A 21578-nucleotide genomic window follows, 5' to 3' on the forward strand; every position below is an offset into this window, starting at 1 on the left:
CTGCCATCTCAAGCACCGCTCCGCTGGGCCCTTCCTGTCAAGCACCGCTCCGCCGGGCCCTTCCTGTCAAGCACCGCTCCGCTGGGCCCTTCCTGTCAAGCACCGCTCTGCTGGGCCCTTGCTGTCAAGCACCGCTCCGCAGGGCCCTTCCTGTCAAACACCGCTCCGCTGGGCCCTTCCTGTCAAGCACCGCTCCGCTGGGCACCACCGTCTCAAGCACCGCTCCGCTGGGCCCTTCCTGTCAAGCACCGCTCCGCTGGGCACCGCCGTCTCAAGCACCGCTCCGCTGGGCCCTTCCTGTCAAGCACCGCTCCGCTGGGCCCTTCCTGTCAAGCACCGCTCCGCTGGGCACCGCCGTCTCAAGCACCGCTCCGCTGGGCAACGCCGTCTCAAGCACCGCTGGCCCATTGACAGTGCCGGTTCTGTGTCGAGCAGGGCTTCACGAAGCACTCTGGGCACCATGCCTCCTCCATTAACAGTGGAGTCGGTAATCCATCTGATGGACTGTGGCTTGGCACTTCCCAGGATGGCACAGTGGGCAATCCACCCACTGTAGAGACTTGTGAGACTGTGGCTTTGCACTCCCCAGGATGGCACAGTGGGCAAGCCACCCATTGTAGAGACTTGTGAGACTGTGGCTTTGCACTCCCCAGGATGGCACAGTGGGCAAGCCACCCACTGTAGAGACTTGTGAGACTGTGGCTTTGCACTCCCCAGGATGGCACAGTGGGCAAGCCACCCACTGTAGAGACTTGTGAGACTGTGGCTTTGCACTCCCCAGGATGGCACAGTGGGCATGGAGGCCCCTCGTGGATCTGGCGTCGTGGACTCATGTGGCTGAGGTGCCCCCCCTTCCCTTCCCCATGAGGTGCCTGTAGTTTTATCATCTGATGCCCCAGCAGTGTTCTCTCCAATGGTATCTGGTCTCCTGTTTGGGCTTTGCCCATGTGTTTGTGCACATTGGCCCACGGACTATGGAACTTTGACAGAATGGGCAGGACTTATTGCCTATGTATATATTTTTAACTATGTTCATTCTTTATTTTGTATCTTTCATATTGCATATTTCCCATAACTTCAATAGAGCTATATTATACATACATTTTAAAGATCATTTTAATTATGTCTTTGCATTCTTCCGGGGGGTTTGGGGGGTGTCACTCTGACTTGTTGCTCTGCATTGGGGTGTAGGTATTTGGGGTGGGGGGTGGGTGTATGGCGTATGTGTGTGCCCGTAACCTTTTCTCCTCCCCCCTCCCCTGTGTCGTAGGTGCAGTACTCACCGTTGTCGTCTGCGCCGGCGTTCGTACTCCTGGTAGATGAGCAGGTAGACAATAGCTGGTAGGATGTTTAATTCGGGATCCATGCTGTCCTCCTTCCTCGTGGAGTGTGTATCGGTGAGCGTTTTCCCGTTCGTAGTCTGTTTCTGCTGTGTTTTTATCGGCGGGGCTCCCGCCCCGGAAAAGGTGGCTGATTGGTGAGTTGTGATAGGTTGGGCGGTACATTGTCTGCCGCCTGCCTGTTGGCGGTGACCGCCGCGCTGTTTGTTTGTCCCGCTGTGGCGGTCGGAGTGTTAAAGTGGCGGGCTGTGTTGGCGGTTCCCGCCAGGGTCAGAATTCAATTTTTTTGACCGCCTTCCTGTTGGCGGGTTGGCCGCCGCTTTTACACCGACCGCCAGGGTTGGAATGACCCCCATAGTTTTGTTGGTTGAAGACGATGTTGTCAAGTGGTGCGATCCTTCGGACTGTGTCGATCCATATGTAGAATTGGGTGTTGGAGACAAAGAACTTCGTCTCTTAGTTGATTCTGGAGCACGTATAACAATGATAACAAAGGAACTCTTCCCAGCTATGTAGAACATTAGAGTTCTTCAACCTCCTGACAGAGCTCCAATGTCACATGAAGGACAGAAAATGTAGTTGATGGTATATTTTGAAGACATTTTGAAATTCAAAGGAAGAGTTATCACTGGCAAAATGTACGTAGCTGTCAAAGGTCTAAATATCCTTGGTTGGTATCACCAAGGACTATTGGGTATGATATTAAAACCATATGCACGCAAGCAAGTTCTTGCCATAAGAGATTCAGATGTAGTAGAAAATTTATTAAATGATTTTCCTAAGGTCTTCTCTTTGAGAACTTGGGTAAATTAAAGGTTTCAAACATAGAATAAAAGTGAAGAAAGGTGCTCTAGCCATTAAACACAAGATGAGGGGAGTGCCATTTAGTGTACGTGAAGATTTGGAAAGGGAATTGATTTCTTTAACTAAGTCAGGTATTATTGAGCGAATTGAATCTTCACTGTAGCTTTCTCCTTTAGTGGTCGCTAAAAAACACCAAATGGTGAGCTTAGAGTGTGCATAGACTTACGTGCTCTCAACAAAGAGATTTGGATTGATTCCCATCCTTTGCCGAAAATGTATGATTTGTTAGCTCTAGTTGCGGGTGCTAAGTTCTTTACTAAATCAGATCTCACATCCACCTTTCACCAAATAAAATTAGAACCTGAATCCAGTCACTTTAAAGCTTTTCTTTCACCGTGGGGTACCTATCATTATTGTTGGTTGCCTTTCGGTTTAGCATCAGCTGCGTCAGTTTTCCAGAAAGTTATGGAAAATCTACTTAAAGGCATTGAAAGAGTAGCAATTTTCCAAGACGATGTTTTAATATTTGGACCAGATCATAGATCCCATATTGTCACACTCAGACAAATTCTTTCTATTTTTCAAAAGCAAGGTTGAATTAAAAAGAGAAAAATGTGAATTCCATAAAGAAAAAGTTGAATACTTGGGCCATGAGATTTCTTGTTCGGGTGTCAGTCCCAAACCAGGTTTGGTTCAAAACATCCTTGAAGCACCTCCTCCCGCTGATAAAAGTGGTGTTAAAAGCTTTCTTGGTCGTTGTGAATTCTATTCACGGTTTATTAAGAATTGTGTTTCCAGAGTCAGGCCGATCTGTAACCTGCTTAAAGCTAAAGTAGAATTTGACTGGAATCGTGAGTGTGTTGATGCATTTGAGTGGATTAAACATCAGCTTTCTAAATGTGTGGCGTTTAAGCCGTTTAATCCAGAACTGGAGTCCGTACTCACCGTTGATGCCAGTAATGTTGGTTTAGGTGCAGTTCTTACACAATGAACACCTGAGGGTGAAAACACTGTAGGATTTGCTTGCAGAGTCTTAAGAGAGTCAGAGTGCCTTTATTTAGTAGTTGAAAAAGAGCTCTTAGCCTGCTGGTGGGCGATAGAGAAATTTCACACTTATCTCTGAGGAACAAAGTTTTTGCTCCAAACAGATCACAAACCTCTCATTTTTATACTTAGTGGGAGGTATGTTAGGAATTGTTCACTCAGGATTGCAAGGTTCTCAGCTCGTCTTCTTCAATTTCAATTTGAAATTCAACACATTTCTGGGGGTCAAAATACACAAGCTGAGTATTTGTCTAGGTTTCCAGCAGTTTCCTCACCTCATGTTTTGAAAGATTAATGTGACAATGAAAGTTGCGTAATCGCATCTCTAGAACTAGATGATGCAGGTCCTGAATGGATTTCTGCTACAAATAATGATCCAATTTTAAAAACTGTTTCAAAGTTTATCAGCGAGGCGTGGCCCAAGGAGAAGTCGCTTGAACCAGGTATTCAACCTTTTTTCAAAATTAATGAGGAATTTTCATTGGAGTGTGGATTAGTTAAGCTAGGACAAATTGGTAACTCCTCAAAATTTTCAAACAATAAATCATAACAAAAGCCCATGAGGGACACATAGGTTCAACTTTCACTAAACGTAGGGTACATTCTTTTTTCTGGTGGCCCCAAATGGATAAAGAAGTGGATGATGTGGTCAAGGGATGTGTTATATGCGCTTCTAGCAATAAAGTCCTTAAAACATGTGTGCCACCTTTAATGTCTCTTGAACTGCCTGTGAGACCCTGGGTGAACTAGGTATTGATTTGATTGGTTCCTTTTACACCCTACATTCAAAGTTTAAGTATGCTTTGGTTCTGTTAGATTATTACTCAAAATGACCACCAATTAGTGAACCCAATTCAAAGGCCGTAGTGAAGTTCATCAGAGATGAATGCATGAGGGAAGGGTTTCCTGAGTGTGTTTTTCTGATAATGGGGTTCAATTTGTTTCCAATGAAGTAGAACACTTTTTCAAGAGTAGTGGCATTAAACATCTAAAAAGTTATTTGTTTCATCCACAAAGTAATGGTCTTGTAGAACGCTTAAACCGGGTCCTAGGTGATTGTATAAAGTGGGCCTTACAGAACAAAGTTGATATTTACTCAGCTACTCAGTCAATGTTGTGGTTCTATAGGACTACAACCCAATCTTATACTTTGGTTTCTCCATTTGAATTATCATGTGGAAGGAAACCTGCCACTGAGTTTAAGCCTGTGTGGATGTTCAAGTTGTTGAAACAAGAGGTGTGTGTTCAGAACTTAGATCATTTTGTAAGAGAGAATGTAGCCAGAGCACAAACTTCACAGAAATGTTACTATGATGAAAGAAGGAAAGTGTCTGAGATGTCTGTGAATGCTGGAGATTTTGTGAAAATCAAGCCTGGGGGTTTTATCAAGAAAGGTGACTCTAAGTTCTCTTATCCTGTTTGGGTTAATGAGGTATGTGGAAATGCTGTCAGGGTTGAGGGTGGTCATTGGTGGAATAAGTCTAAGGTTGTAAAGGTTTGTTCACCAACTAATACAAGTTATTTATGCAGCAAAGTAGATAGTCATAATAATTGTGATATTCAAAATGATCTTTGCAAAGAACGAGATGGTGCCTGCAAGAGTTATGATGATTTCTCTATGGTATGCAGAAGTACTCGTGTACGACATAAGCTTTACAGATTTAGATGAATCAGAGCTGTGATGATTTCTTCACTATACTTGTAGTATTTGTGTGAGATGTGAACTTTACAGATTCAGATGATTTTTTATCTCAGTTTTATTGTAGAGGATATTTTTGTTCTTATTTCAATTGTACTATGATTCTTCTAAGCTTTAATTTAATAAGTTGTTTTTTTAATTTTCGGTTTTTGAAATCCTTTCTAAGTTTCTAACAGCATTGAATAGTGAATTGTAGTGTATTTTAGTGTGTTGCCTAAAGTTGTATGTTAATATAACATTTCAATGTTGTGTATGTATGTAATCTTTTCCTATTGTTTTTGGAAGAGGAAAACCCATGTAGTATTCTTTGGGTTGACCGGCTCGTGACATCGGCGCACTGATCTTTTATTTAGTGGCGCGCTGATCTCGTGAACCGAGTTGACAGGGGACGTTCAATTGAGAATGTCGCGAGTGAAAGATGGCTGTGGAAGAAGAGGGAGGTAGTTTACAGAGGACACAGTTACATATGTGCATGTTGGGTGGTTTCTTTATTCCTCAAATAAACTTTGTGGAACTTACTTACTTTTCGGGTGTGCCACTATTCTCTACAGATCATTTGACAAGTTCATAGTTTAGGAATATACAATGGGATGAGATATTTTTGCTCAATATATCGTTTACTTTTATATGGGAGACCACAGTTGTTAACACCTCTGGGGAGTCCAACACCACAAGGGGAAGTGTACTTCAATGAGGTGAGGCCAATGGAAAAACACAGAGGCCAGTGGGATGGGCTTTTGGGCTCCTGAAAGCCAGATTTAGATGTTTTGACAAGACCGGTGGAGCCCTCCTCTACTCACCCAATAAGGTGCAGAGGATAAAGGCCATAAAGAGCCACCAGGTGAGGGAGTTGAAATGGGAAATTAAGATGACATTGATTGCCTGTTTCTTCAAAGTTTACCTTTACATATTGTAACATTAAGGTCCTCATTACAACCCTGTCGGCCGGTGATAAAGTGACAATAATAACGCCAACAGGCCAGCGGTAAAATCATGACCACGGCGGAAACCACCAACACAAACAGCCATTTTAACACTCTGACCACCACAGCGGTAGCAACAAACACTGCAGAGGTAACCGCCAACAGCCAGGCGAAATACAATGTACCGCCCACTGCATTACAACACGCCCATCTGCCAGCTTTTCCGGGGCGGTACCAACATCATCAAAAGCACAGCACAAAAACTGAACACAGAAGGGAAACAATTCACCTCACGACACTCATGGAAGAACTAGGACGCCATGGAGCCCGAACTGCAGGTGTTCCCCATGCTGGTGTCCCTTCTCATACACCAGGAGCATGAACTCCGGCGAAGACGACCACGGTGGGTACTGCACCTAGCACACAGGGGAGGGGGAGGAAAAAGAGAGTAACACACACACGCAACACGCAACACCCCCACCCCCACCCCACCATCACCCCCAACACAAACACATGCAACATTACATATACCCCCGTAACCCTCTGGAATAACACAAGGACAAAAGGAATGGAGTAAAATGAGTGTAAAATTAGTAATTTTGAGAAACACGTTCATAAAGAAATAAACAGTATGTACAATATATACAATATATACAAAAGGAGGGACAATGGCCACTCAAAAATGTCCGTGGCCCACTGGGCCTTAACACATAGGCCAAGCCCACACTTGACTCCTGCCTCAAAACGGAGAGAACACTGCAGGGGCATCAGGTCAAAAACACACAGGCACCTCAGGGGGATGGGGAATAGGGGGCACCTCAGCCGGAAGATGGTATAACGCCACTTGCCTGGAGGGGTTTTTATGCTCACTGCTTGGTCCTGGGGAGTGCAAGGCCACAGTCTCTCAAGTGGGTGGTTTGCCCATTGCTTGGTCCTAGGGACTGCAAAGCCACAGTCTCTCAGGGTGGTTTGCCCACTGACTTGTCCTGGGGAGTGCAAAGCCACAGTCTCTCAAGTAGGTAGTTTGCCCACTGCTTGGTCCTGGGGAGTGCAAGGCCACAGTCTCTCAAGTGGGTGCCAGTTTTCCATGGGTTCTGGATGGTGCCTTGTGCCCATTGTGCTTAATCCTGGCAAGAAGGGGCTGATTGGATGGCTTCTTCCATTGGTTCTGGAGGGGACCTTGTGTCCAGCGTGCTTCATCCTGGCAAGGAGGGACTGAGTGGATGGCTTCTTCCACTGGTTCTGGAGGGGATCTTGTGCTCAGCGTGTTTCATCCTGGCAAGGAGGGGCTGAGTGGATGGCTTCTTCCACTGGTTCTGGAGCGGGCCTTGTGCCCAGTGTGCTTCGTCCTGGATGGGGCAAGGTCACAGTCTCTCACCTGTGTGTCACACCGACAGGTGTTGCAGGGTCCAGGACACACTGCAGCCCATGTAGTCACCACTACACACTGCTCTCCAGCGGTGATGGCTGCTCAGTGGATGCCAGTTGCACTATAGGTAGCGGTGCAGGCAGTGGTGGTGGTAGCCTGCAGGTCATCACCTGCAGCCTCGGACAGCTGCCCACTGTGGCTGCTGCTGCTGGCAGTGGTGCTGCTGGCGGCGGGGCAGCTGGCGGTGCTGGCCGCGGTGCAGGTGGCGGTGCAGGCAGTGGTGGTGGTAGCCTTCAGGCCTTCACCTGCAGCCTCAGACGGCTGCCCACTGGGGCTGCTGCTGCTGGCAGTGGTGCTGCTGGCGGCAGGGCAGGTGGCAGTGCTGGCCATGGTGCAGGTGGCGGTGCAGGTGGCGGTGCAGGCAGTGGTGGTGGTAGCCACCAGGCCTTCACCTGCAGCATCGGGCGGCTACCCACTGGGGCTGCTGCTGCTGGCAGTGGTGCTGCTGGTGGTGGGGCAGGTGGCGGTGTTGGCCGCGGTGCAGGTGGCGGTGCAGGCAGTGGTGGTGGTAGCCTTCAGGCCTTCACCTGCAGCCTCGGACGGCTGCCCACTGGGGCTGCTGCTGCTGGCAGTGGTGCTGCTGGTGGTGGGGCAGGTGGTGGTGCTGGCAGCGATGCAGGTGGGGGTGTTAGCTGCAGTGCAGGTAGTGGTGCAGGCAGTGGTGGTGGTAGCCTCCAGGCCTTCACCTGCAGCCTCGGACGGCTGAAGTGCCATGGCTAGTGTTCTGTGCCCCTTCCTGCCCTTGGCAGATGATGGTGCCTCCTTGCTTCTGCCAGCTGGAGTCTTTGTCTTGCCCTTGCTGGCTGGTTGTGCCTCCTTCCCCTTGCTGGCTGGTGTCCCCTTCTTGCCCTTGCCAGGTGGTGGACCCTTCTTGGCCTTGGCAGGTGTTGCTGGCACACTGGCTGGGCTGACAGGTGCCTCCTTGGAGCCTCTCACAGCTGCAGAAACCACAGTGGCCGTGGACTGGGTGGCTGAGGTGCTGGGCTGGGTTCTGACCACCCTGGCCCAAGGTGAAGGACGGGGGGGTTATGGGGAGGGAATAGGTCAACGTTGGTGAGGAGAAGTTTCTTAGGGACACTGGGGCAGGAAGAGGTTGAAGGTTTGGAAGTGTAGGAAGAGGGAGTGGTAGTAGGAGGTGTCAGTCTGTTGTGTTTGGGTGCAGGTGCTGGATGCTGTTGTGAGGTGGATGGCTGTTGGGTGCGTGTGTGCTTGCATTTGTGTACTTTTGGAGGAGGTGTCACAGACACCATGGGAGAGGACACAGGGGATGTGTGCATGGATGTGGGGGCGGAGACTGCCAGTGAGGGGCATGTAGTGATAGGCGTGCTGGTGATAGAGGTAGTGGATGAGGATGTAGTGCATGCAGGTATGAGTGGAGACGCTAGGGGGAGGGAAGTGGACGAGAAGGAGGAGGGGAACACAGTGGAGGCAGTGGATGTTGGTGTGTCTGCATGTGGATGGTGCTTGTGTGAGTGCCTGTGAGATGAAGTGTGGTGCTTGTGTTTGCCTAAACCATTTCTGTGTGTTGATTTGGGTGATTGCTGGACTGAAAGTGTGCTTGGGATAGGCTGGGGTTGAGGGTATTGAAACCGGGTAGAGGAAGTTGGAGGGGGGAGGCTGGAGACAGGGACAATGGCTGCCATCAGTGCAGAGACCAGAGCCTGGAATGCTCTCTGTTGGGCCGCCACACCAGAGTAAATGCTCTCCAGGTGTGCATTTGTTTGTTGCAAATGCCCTGCTACACCCTGGATGGCATTCAGTATGGTTGACTGCCCAACAGCGAGAGATCTCAGGAGGCCAATAGCCTCCTCACTGAGGGCAGCAGGGCTGACTGGGGCAGGGCTTGTTGTGCCTTGGGCGAAGGAGATGCCCACCCTCCTGGGTGAGCAGGCACAGGAAACACGCTGAGGAGCTGCTGGGAGGGTGGTGCTGGTACGGGGTGGCGGCTGTACATGATGTTGGGGTGGGCACAGAGGTGTCCGCCACCGCCAGGGAGCTTCTATTGGAGGAGGAGTTGCTGTTGGTAGTATCCCCTCCTGTCTCCGTCGTGGTGCTCCCTTCACCCTCCGTCCTACTGGTGCCTTCACCTTCGGTGGATTCGGCCTCCAAGCCCATGTGGGATGCAGCTCCCTCAGTCACCGGTGCCTCTGCTCCTCTGCAAGATGATGCTAATGCACACGAGGACAGGGTGACAAAAAAAAACGGGGAGAGAGACAGAGGATACACTTGGTAAATGCCAGCAACAACGCTACCATTGGCGTAAACAACACACAGGGAACAGCCCTATGCACTAGGCCATGGACTACCACTTACAATGCTGTTCACCAGCCCATGGGGTACAATGCCTAACACCATTAGCTGCACACCTGAATCCCACAGGACCCTGGCCAGTAGTAGATGCCCACTAACAATATTGGGGTTGGGGTGCATCTGAGCTTGCCCATCATTGAACATACACTGTCATGTTCGCCATGTCCTAGGGGCACCCACAGCCCACATCCCCCACTCAGGTAAAACCTAAATGCGTGCAAAGCCATGACTCAGAATCTATCCTCACCCCCTTGTGGCTGCTGTGATGCCTTCAAGCGCCCATCCAACTCCGTATATGCCACCTCCAGGATGCAGAACATCAGGGGGGTCAGGGTACGACGGGCACCCCTTCCTCATTGGGAGGCCAGCACCGGCTGGGCCTCACCGTCTTCCTTGCTCAGCGGTGCAGGTTCTCCCACCGTTTGCAACAGTGGGTGCTCCGCCTGTCAAAGACCCCCAGGGTCCGCACCTCCTTGGAGATGGCACACCAAATACCCTTTTTCTGATGGGTGCTGACCTGCAGAAAAAAATACAGCCGAAAAGGGATTTGTCATACCATCCGGACTGTCATGCTCATGGCCCAACATATCCCTCCCATCCCCTTCTGCACATACTTTGACCACCATACATGCAGCACTCTGCACAGGACCCCTCAGAACCCCCCCTTACACAGGGCTTACACACACAGCAATCCAAACATTCATGGCCCACGCATCATGCTCACAGTGTACTCACCTGTTTGTCTGGAGGACCATAAAGTAGAAGTAGGACCCCATCCACTAGTCTCTCCAACTCCTCGGAAGTGAAGGCAGGGGCCCTTCCCCAGACACTCGAGCCATTGTCGCTTCCAGACACAAGTCACAGCCTCACTTGCAGTGTAGGTCCTCTCCTGTTGAAGGTCAGGTAGCAATTTAGTGAATTGAGTGCACAGATAGAAAATGGCAGTGCGTACCATCACCGCCGGCGCACATCGCCATTGGATCCTGGAATTCATAGGGCCCTATGATAACCAATGCGATGTTGCGGGGTGGTCGTCGATCGCCGACCGCAACGGCACATAACACCAGCGGGATTACCTCATTTCCACTTGTCTCTCCTCACAGGTCAGGCAGCCGCCATTTCAGAGGGGGCACAGGCCATGCAATCTAACTGCGTCACAGCAAACATTGGCACATCAACTGACTCACAAGTTCACATACTGTTTCTGTGAAGGAAGAAATGCAGATTAATATTGACATATGTGTGAATATGACCTTCTGCTCACCGTTTTTCACCCTAGATGTCAACCACTGAGGATGAATAGGAGATGGAGATATCCCTCCGTGTACAGGCTCCTGGTGGACATGGCGACAATGGAGGACAGGCACATTATCCTGACCTACAAACTTGATAGGGCCACAATCCAACAACTGTGTGCCAAATTGGAGCCAGACCTGATTTCAGCTATCCGTCACCCCACAGGTATCCCCCTCTAGTGCAGGTCCTGTCAGTGCTCCATTTCCTGGCAAGTGGTTCCTTCCAAGCGACAGTGGCCATGGCATCAGGGATGTCTCAGCCAATGTTCTCAAACGTGCTGACCAGAGTGTTGTCTGCCCTGCTGAAACACATGTGCAGCTACATCATATTCCCCCAGGTGGAGGATTTGGCCACAGTGAAGGCTGACTTTTATGCACTGGGACATATTCCCCACATCATTGGTGCCATTGATGGTACACATATTGCATTTGCCCCCCCCCCGGGAAATGAACAAGTGTTCAGAAATAGGAAAAGCTTTTACTCTCTGAATGTGCAGATGGTGTGTTTGGCGGACCAGTACATCTCCCATGTCAATGCCAAGTATCCTGGCTCTGTGCATGATGCCTTTATCTTGAGGAATAGCAGCATTCCATATGTGATGTTTCAACTCCAGAGGCACAGGGTGTGGCTAATAGGTGAGCCCATGGCCCCCACCCAGTTGATGTAGGTATATGGGTTTGGCCCTAAGGGTGAGTGTGTGGCTAACAGGTATCCCTCGAATATTTGCAGGTGACTCTGGTTACCCCAACCTCTCATGGCTACTGACCCCAGTGAGGAATGGCAGGACAAGGGCATAGGAACGTTACAATGAGGCACCTGGTGAACAAGGAGGATCATTGAGAGAACCTTTGGCCTCCTGAAGGCCAGATTCCGGTGCCTCCATCTGACAGGTGGATCCCTGTACTACTCACCCAAGAAGGTGTGCTAAATTATCGTTGCACGTTGCATGTTGCACAACCTGTCATTGAGATGCCAGGTGCTTTTTCTGCAGGTGGATGAGCCTGGTGATGGTTGTGTGGCAGCGGTGGAGCCTGTGGACAGTGACGAAGAGGAGGCAGAGGAAGAAGATGTGGACAACAGAAGTACACTAATTCAACAGTACTTCCAGTGACACACAGATAAGGTACTGTAACTTCACCTGCCATTGTAGTTTTGTGTTTAACATTGAACATGGCAGCCTGATTTCCCTATTCTATGGCCACTTATGGTACCCTTTGGCATCTCTATTTTCAGATCTCTGTGCCCCACTCTGGCTCCTGGTGTGTTTACTGCTGCCCACTGCAGGTCATACCTATGTAAATATTACAGTACATTTGAATTGCAATGTTTACAGCTTGTAAAACTAATACATTTTTCATAAAATTCACAGATTCCACACTTGAATTTGTTCAAGGGTGTTTATTTATGTGCTAATAAGTGCAGAAGGTATTGCAATGGGCTGGGTTGCTGAAGGAGGAAAGTCCAGGGTAGAGTCCGGTCTACATGTATCACAAGTGCATTGTCCAAGGGGGCATAGGAAGTGGATCAATGGCAGTTCAAGGTGGACAGGGTGACAGAGTTGGACAGAAGTATGACAATCAGGAGAGTCTTATTTCCTGGCAGGGGTCTTGGCAATGTTCTCTGGCTTCTGCCTGGATCGCGGGGACCGTTTGTGGGGTGGTTCTCCTTCTGCAGGTGGTGGAGTGCTGGTGGCCTGTTGGTCCTGTGGCGGGGCCTCCTGTCCACTGGCGCGGCGGAGGTGGGGGGCTGTTCTTCAGATTGGCTAGTGTCAGGTCCCCTTGGTGTGCCACTGCCTCCCTCATGGTGTTGGCCATGTCTGCCAGCACCCCTGCAATGGTGAGTAGGGTGGTGTGGATGTCCGACAGGTCCTCCCTGATCCCCAGGTACTGTCCCTCCTGCAGCTGCTGGGTCTCCTGCAGCTCAGCCAGTATCTGGCCCATGGTCTCCTGGGAATGGTGGTATCGTCCCAGGATGTTGGTGAGTGTCTCATGGAGAGTCGGTTCCCTGGGCCTGTCCTACCCCGTCGCACAGCAGTCCTCCCAGCTTCATTGTTGTCCTGTGCCTCTGTCCCCTGAACCGTATGCCCGCTGCAACTGACCCCAGGTCCCTGATCCTCCAGTGTTTGTGGGGTTGCCTGGGGTCCCTGTAGTGGTGGACACACTGCTGATTGACGTGTCCTGGGGACAGAGGGATGGGCCCGCTGGGTGGGTGTGTGGTGGTGTTTTCTGCGGGGGGAGGCTCTGTGGTGGGTTGGGACTGTGGCTTGGTCACCGACTGTCCAGGGATCCCTGATGGGCCAGGTTGGTCATCTTGATCCAATCGTGCAAAGCTGCTGTCATCACTGTGGGCCTCTTCAGGGGGGACAGGATGTGGCTGGCACCTCCTCTCCGGTGACGTTGAGTGGGGGTCCTGTGGGGAGGAAAATGCAGTGTTATTGTATCTGCGTGTGCCATCTTGTGCATGGATATGTTTCCCTCTATGGTTGTTATTAGCAAGGCAGATTTGGCTTGTGTGAGTTGTGCTTGGTTTGGCTAAGTGATTGTCAATAGTTTGCAAGTTGTGGTGATGGGTGCCCATGCAGGTCTGTGATGGGTGTCCATGCATTGGTGTTGCATGCAGGACTTGGTATTGGGATGGGTGGGTTGTGATGGTGGGGTATATGTGAGGTGGTGGGGTGATGGGGGTGATGGGGGTGATGGTAGGGGCTGCTGTTTGTGATGGCATGCAGGTAGGGTGGGGATAAAGTAATAAAGATTTGACTTACCAGAGTCCAGTCCTCCTGCTACTCCTGTGAGGCCCTCAGGATGCATGATCACCAAGACTTGCTCCTCCCATGTTGTTAGTTGTGGGGGAGGAGGTGGGGGTCCACCGCCGGTCCTCTGTACAGCTACTTAGTGTCTTGCTACCAGGGAATGCACCTCCCCCCGTAAGTCGTTCCACCTCTTCCTGATGTCATCCCTTGTTCTTGGGTGCTGACCCACGGCGTTGACCCTGTCCATGACTCTCCGTCATAGCTCCATCTTCCTTGCAATAGATGTCTGCTGCACCTTTAACCCAAATAGCTGTGACCCCACCCGGATGATTTCCTCCACCATGACCCTTAGCTCCTCCTTTGAGAACCTGGGGTGCCTTTGTGGTGCCATGGTTGTAGTGTGAGTGGTATGTGTGAGGGTGTGTGGAGTGATGTGTTGGGGTGTGTGCTGTGAGGTGCGTGGATGGTGTATGGGTGATGGTGTTTTGTGGCTCAGATTCAGTGGGTGCTCCTGGCTTGTCTCTCTCTCTCACTTGCCAAAATTAATTGGTTTTAAAGGGTTGTGGGTATTGTGAGTGTGTGTTTTATAGTGTTGTGGCAGTGTGGGTGTGGTGTGTGTATGTGTATCAGGTGTGTGTAGTTTGAATTGTCCAATGTGCTGCTGTTTTGTTAGTGTGTGTGTATTTTTAGCTCTGCGGTCTGTACCACCAATGGTTTACCGTGGTTGCATATCCGCCGCAGTGATTCGTGGGTCATGATGCTGTGGGTGTATTTCTGTTGGCGTAACGGTGTGGGATTTGGTACCGCCAGTCTATCACTGACCTTTGGGCTGGCGGACTTGTGTTGGTGTCTGCATAGTGGCGGATTTCTATTTGTGGGTCATAATACCAGTAGCAGTATACCGCCACGGTCACGGTATGTTGGTGGCAGTCAGCATGGCGGTAAGCGGCACTTACCGCCAATGTTGTAATGAGGGCCTAAGTGTCAGAACAACGTGAGGCATACTGAACATATCAGTCTGTGATGCTAATTTAGTGCAATGGTGTAAGGAAGAATTACAAAAGGAAATACCTCAACATATACTATGCCACTCATTGACTTTGTATTATACTGTATGAATTTATTTTGATAACACAAATGGCATATGTCTTAAGCATATTTTAAACATGCAAACAAATGAACATGAAACAAAAAAAGGGCTTCATGGTGGATGAAACTATATTTGGTCAGCAATGTATATAATGTATATTTGGAGTCCAATGCACAGAACACAACTGCCCTCAAAAAAGGTAACTGTGCCCACAAAACAGTCCACAGAGTGAATGTGTAAATTAGGTTTGGCGTCTCTTGCAGTTGCTGGTGGAGGTCTTGCCACCCTCTCCTGGTGGTTCAGAGGATCATCTCCTCCTGGGGAGTCCACGGTTGTAGGGACTGGAGTAGGTGGATCATTTCCTTGTCTGTAGCAGGTGTATTTTGTCCTGATGTTGAAGGACCACAGTAAGGGTGGATGCTACAGGAAAAGCCCTGCACATGTGATGGTTAATATCACACATCACCCCAGTCAGGGAGCACAACTTTGAGTTGTGAGTCTGCATCTCTACATTGTGCTTCCTCTACACCTGCTTCATCTCCTGGAGCTCTCTTATGATCTGGCCCATCATGTCTTGGGATTGCTTCAGTACTCCTGAGACTCAGTCGATGGTGGTCTGGGTGATAGTGTCCACAGTGGCCCCAGTTTGCTAGCCGACATACTCCTTCCCATGACCCCAACACCCTGCACCTTTAAAGAAGCGTGGCCCATCCCACTGGGTCCTGGCAGAACTGGAGTTAGTAGTTGCTCAACAGTATCCAGGACTTGGGAGCACAAGATGGTTGTTGTGTTCCTCTGGAAACACAAAGCGGACATATCCATTGGCTAAGGTGTTATTGCAGCTGGGGTGGGAGGTATGGAAAGAGTGAGACTTACTGGAGCTGTCTGCCCAGAAAGACCAGATAGGCCAGGCAGGGCCCCATCCTCTGGACTTACAGGAGTGCTGTCCTCACTGAAGGCTTCATCCTGATCTGGAGTGGAGGTGTCTTCAGTTGCAGACAGTGGCCCTGGGTGTTAGACCTAATGTGAATGTCAAACAAAATGAATGTAATTGTCTATATTGTACCTCAAATGTGTCTTCAGCTATGAATGAAGCAATCTAATGGTAACAATTATGATTAATGGAATGTTTAGGCCTTTGTGTGCTTTTTATTACTTTACACATGCATGTTAATTATGTACCGCTCCTGCTCATACTCAGCATGCCATAAAACAAGACTGGAAATCTTTGAATCAACAAACTATGATTTATGTAGACAAATACATCAATTCGACGAAGTAACAAGAAGGTGACAACATATCTAAATCAATACAGCAAATGAAATGTTCACAATGGTGAATGGCAAATACATAAAAAGTTGACATTTGCGCATTAATGGAAGAAAAGGGAAGTTGAGCAACATCATATTGAACTATTGTTTTCCAGTGACAAAATCAGGGCATCATGGTAGTTGTACTCATTTGTTAACACCATTGACAATACTTATTATAATGTGAGGTACACATACCAATTTAGATATCAACAGTGAAAATGAACACACATTTACAATATATACAGACATATGTGAATAATGTGAATAGGTGCCACTTACAAGAACTATTCCTCATGTGCAAATGGATATAGTTTAGAAACTGTTTTTAAGTGCAATGACATGCACTGAGATGAAGCTAGGGACTAGACAAATGCAAGGAATGATCCATGGAGAACAACACACAATCTGACAAAACATATTTAGTAATGTTAAAAAAAGAGATGTAACTGTGATGGTAGTAATTTGGATGACACAAGGGATTTTGAAGATTTAAGTATTGATTTTTGTGTTTTGATAAGAGTCTTAAAAAATCTGTACAACTAATATAAGCGCAAAAACGTAGCAGTTTCCACTCCACCAGGGATTCCTATCAAGCCTTCAGGATGTACAATCTGCAAGACCTTCTTCTCTTATGGAAAGCGTTATAAAGTGGTGCTGGGAGACCCACCACCAGTCCTCTGAGCCTCCAGGTGATGCTTGGAGGTAATGTAGTGCACTCTCCCCAACAGGTCATTCCACCTCTCCCTAATTTCCTCCGGTGTGCACAAATTGTTAGCTACAGCATTCACTCTGTCCACTATTCTGATCCACATTTGCCTTTTTCTGAGATATGGTTGTATTTTGTACTTGTGCTCTAAACAACTGGGGCTCTACTCTAATAATTTCATCCACAATGACTGACAATTCTCCCTCTGTCATAGCGAGTGTCCAGAAATAAATATCTAGTGCCCTAAAAGTTAGAGGAAAATAAATAAAATGAAAGGAAAGAAAAGAAGAAAAAAACCAGTGATAAACCTGTGCCCTTAGTGGTAAATTCAGAAGCAAAATGCTGTTCTGTGGTGGAATAGCAAAGTATCACATTCTGAAATGAAGTAGGTTTTATTGCTTGGTAAGCAGGTATTTCAAAATTTGCCAATATACATCAGGTGTTTGCTGCTATAATTCATCCACTAGCCATAGCCATAGTACAGTGCTGAACAGGTCCTGCAATAGACTCCTACCATCATGGGACCACCACTGGTCAACACAACTGTATTATCTAAATATGATGGGCACATTCCTGCCATCTCAACAGCGATGGACTGCTGTACTCCAGCAGTGTAGTCCACTGTATTGGCTGCATGATACTGCTTGCACAACAGAGTGGATTCCGTCGACACAGAGGCAGTTGAACCAAAATAGATCTAAATAGGGCTGCTGGAACTCCATCCACTTGATGAGTACTTGGGTCTACTGCTGGAGCAGGATGGTGGTAATTCCGTCAGGATCTAAATCAGGCTGTAAGTCTGCATTCCAGAGGTACACAAATGAACCTAAAAGACATAGATAAAAAGATGTGTACACATAAGAAGGCTTGACTGATCAAGTAAAAAAGTAAAGCGTTTAGCAGTGCCACTAAATATGTTTATAAGAACATGGAGACTTGTACTTGAAGTTAAAATGAAGAAACTATGGAATGCCTAGGGTGAAGCCTGTGAACTCCTACAGGCCTGCATTTGAACAATGTCTGACAGTGAAATCCAGCAAAAGAAGACAAGTTTTCTATAAGCAAATGTATTCATCACTGTGGTGCATACAATGCCTCAGTTCATTGAACTGTACAAATTGTAACTACATGACCCACAATACTCTATTTTAAACAGACTCTCAAAGCTGTAGTCATGATGCCATCAGGCATGCCAATATATGGTAGTGATCTGTGTCACACCACATACCAACTTACACAGAAATGTGAGCAAAATAAAGATTTGAGCCAGGCTACTGGGGACCCATCTCTGAAACAGGCCCAAAACAATTAAAATATTTGCTTTCATCGCATGCTTGTGAGTCTTGTCTCAATTAATGTCTGTGCTTTGGGTGATGCCTAAGTTCAGCCTCCAGAATATTACTGTGCACGTGCCACATGGAAACCCAAAGTCTGCACAACCTGGAAGCTGCATTCCTACAGGGAATCACACTTCACCTGGAATTCATCCCAGGTAATACCATATCACCACCTGAGTTGTATGTCATTTTATTTTCTGATCTAAATATTGTGACCTAAATATCATTAACAACATTATTGCTTCATTTGATGCAGATTTTCCAATATGAAGTTAAAGGGGGTGATATTTTTCTAAAAAATATACAGAACACAATGTTTTGTCAGACATTTTAGTATTCAGAAACTGAAGGGAGGAGCATGAGAGAGGAGGAAAGGAGAGAGACAGAGACAGAAAGAGACACAGTAGACCTGTGCTCTCCCTATTACACTTAGATACAGCAGGTATATGAGTTTCCTTCTGGAAACTACCTTCCTCATCTCTGGGTTCATCACAAGTATCTAAGGATACTGGGAGAAGACATCTCAACCACAATTCTTTGTGTCATGCTTCATCAATGGTGTCATTTCCCCATCCAAAGTCAATGTAAATTTTCTACTAGATAGAAGCTGTGATTGGGCTCTTTAAAAATGTTATACCCAAAAGAAAACTATTACATTTTTATTGAAAATGGTAGCCTATGCACACTTAAAAAGTTTTGAAACAGTATATTTATTGAGATCAATGTTTCATACATTCATTTGGATTTTGCCTATATTTTGTGGCCAACTCTAGTGCTCATTGATTCTTTTTCAGGGGTAGGGAGATCTCTATGTACTCATAACCTGCAATTATTATCAAGCTAACCAATAGTACAGACATACAGCTCTCATGTCATTTTTATTGTGGAGAATAAGATTAGCTGTGATGTAAATGGAATTAATGTAACATGTTAAAAAAATGTCTTTGGACATGAAGTTGCATCTACCTTTTTGGGGTCAACTGTAAAACATACTCTGCAGGGACCCCATGCACACATACGAGGCAAAGCAAAAGTTATTACAATCCATGCTTACTGACTTATCCTAACTTAAGGTTTATCTCAAATCCTGGACGTAAAAAGGGGGTCTCTTCCCTGAAATTATGCACTTATGAAAGTTTAGTTTAGTTTAGTTTAACAGATTTATAAAGCACATAGCTACCCGAAGGCCTCCCAGCGCTAAAAAAGGAAGTGACAGCTCTGATACAGAAAATAGAAACTATAAAGAAATAATGAGGTTAGGTCAAATAGAGGAAAGTTTTACATTTTTTTTCGGAACGGAAGTTCCAAGGGTTCCTGCCGGAGTTCCAGAGGTAGGGAGTTCCAAAGGCACGCTGTCTTGATTAAAAAGGAATTACCTCCCCATGAAGACCTCTTGAACCGTGAAATGTGAACTAACTGGGTGGTGGTGGATCTCAGCGTTCTTGTGGGCGCAGAAAGAGAAATGCTAAGAAAGTGGGGACCCTTATTGTGCAGAGCTTTATGAGTCATGCATAGGGCCTTAAAGCAAATACGCTGCTTTATTGGCAACCAGTGAAGAGAAGCTAAGGCTGATTTGGCTGATAGATGTCTAGGTAGATTCATGAGTAGTCTTGCCGCCGCATTTTGTACAACCTGGAGTTTCTTCACTACATTGTCAGGAGAACTGAGAAAAAGAGAGTTGCCATAATCCAGTCAAGAGAGTATCATGGCCTGGATAAGAATTCTTCTGGCCAGGGTGTTAGTTAGTTTAAAGATTTTCCTTAGAGTTCTAAGGAGGCCAAAACAAAAAGAAGAAATCTTTTTAGATTCCTGCGACAGTCTAGCCAGAAGCGAATGCTCTTTATATGATCCTTGGGAGGCGGAAAGTTGCTAAAAACCTCCGGGTAAGTTGACAAAAGATTAGAAGGGACACCTTTGTCTACAATCAGTTTCAATTGGACATATTCATCCATTTGCCAACGTCTGCAAGGCAGAGGGAAAGATTTGTTAAAGAAGGATCCTTGGTATTGGAAAGAGATACTACCAGTTGGGTATCATCAGCATATGTGACCACTGAAAGGTCATATGGTTTGACAACTTTAGCTAAAGAAGAAAGATAGAAATTAAAAAGAGAAGGACTCAGAGAGGAGCCCTGTGGGACTCCACAGGTGAGGGGATTTATGTCAGACAAAAAAGAACAGTCAAGGAATTGGAAAGTACAGTGTTATTTCATATGTATTAGTAATATAAGCCTCATACATTAATTCTAAATTTATAAACTGATTTCTCCCATTTTTGTTGTTGTTAAAAGACTTACAACATAAATGCATGTGATATAGATGTATTCAATCATAAGAAATTGCAGGGTGATTTTCTCTGCAAAAGACAGTCGACTTCATGGTCAGTCCCTTTTTCATCTCAGTAAAAACCTATCTGTAACAAGTTAGAGCTAAACCGGTGAACCAGGTGATATTCTTGAAGTATTGACACCTGAGTAAGAGCACATACCTTGTCATGCAGCCTTGGCGAATCTCAGAGTAGTTTTTCTGAGCCTTGAGGACAGGAGTTTCTCTGTCTTATTTTCTGTGTAACATACCTGTGCACAGGGGCCATCTTAGGATGGTGTGTCTGGTGTGGCCACACTAGACGCTGACCTGGAGGTGGAGTACAGAGCAGAGGAGAGGGCTGTGTTTAGCAATAACTTGCAGAGCTCCTTGTGTATCCAGCTTTTATACAGCAATAAAAAAAAAGATAACCCTTGTGTTTAATCTTCCTGCCTGAGAGAGAGATTGGAGTTTTGTCTAGTAGCAGTTTTGACCTGCCATAAAGTATTCCACAGGGTTAATATGCTTGCTGCAAAGAACAGATCCATATTTTATGTGGATAGCTGAGTGGTGTGAAAGAGGGGCCCTGGAGAGATAAAGGGCACTTTTGCCAGGTGGTAGTGAGGGAATCGAAAAATATCATGGGAGGGGTAAAAGATTGTTGCACCAGCACCCCCATTGTAAAAGCATGCCCTACCGGCGCTCATGGGATAGTGTCACGACTGCCAACAAAGTGCTTATGTTTTATTTATTTGTTTCTATCAGCTGAGGCTCACCAACTGAAGACCCAACATCCTGAAGGAACATCACATGAAACATCAGAGACAGGTGCATGGGCACACAGTGAGATCTAGGTGAGAAAAATAGTATCTTCACACACCACTGTATGAGCATATATCCTTTTATTGTGGTTTAATTGTTGATACCAAATGTTTAATTGAGTTAATTCAGGCAAAATGTTTACAGGAGTTGACTATAGGTGGGTTATTAGGAAGCAGTAAGTTAATAGTTCAAGTGCAAGTGGTTAGGCAGTAGAATCTGAAATGATAATGTTTATACTAAACATTATGTAAGCAGAACATGCAAGTGGGCGACTACACTTTATCATGTGACTAATTTTATTTTACCTTATGTACTGAGGCAGGGCTACATGAGGGTGTCACTGTGAAGTTCCTTAAATACATAGGCCCCCATTATGACACTGGCAGTGAGTAATAAAGTGGCGGTAATAC

Source organism: Pleurodeles waltl, chromosome 2_1 (assembly GCF_031143425.1).
Source record: "Pleurodeles waltl isolate 20211129_DDA chromosome 2_1, aPleWal1.hap1.20221129, whole genome shotgun sequence".
Classification (NCBI taxonomy): Eukaryota; Metazoa; Chordata; class Amphibia; order Caudata; family Salamandridae; genus Pleurodeles; species Pleurodeles waltl.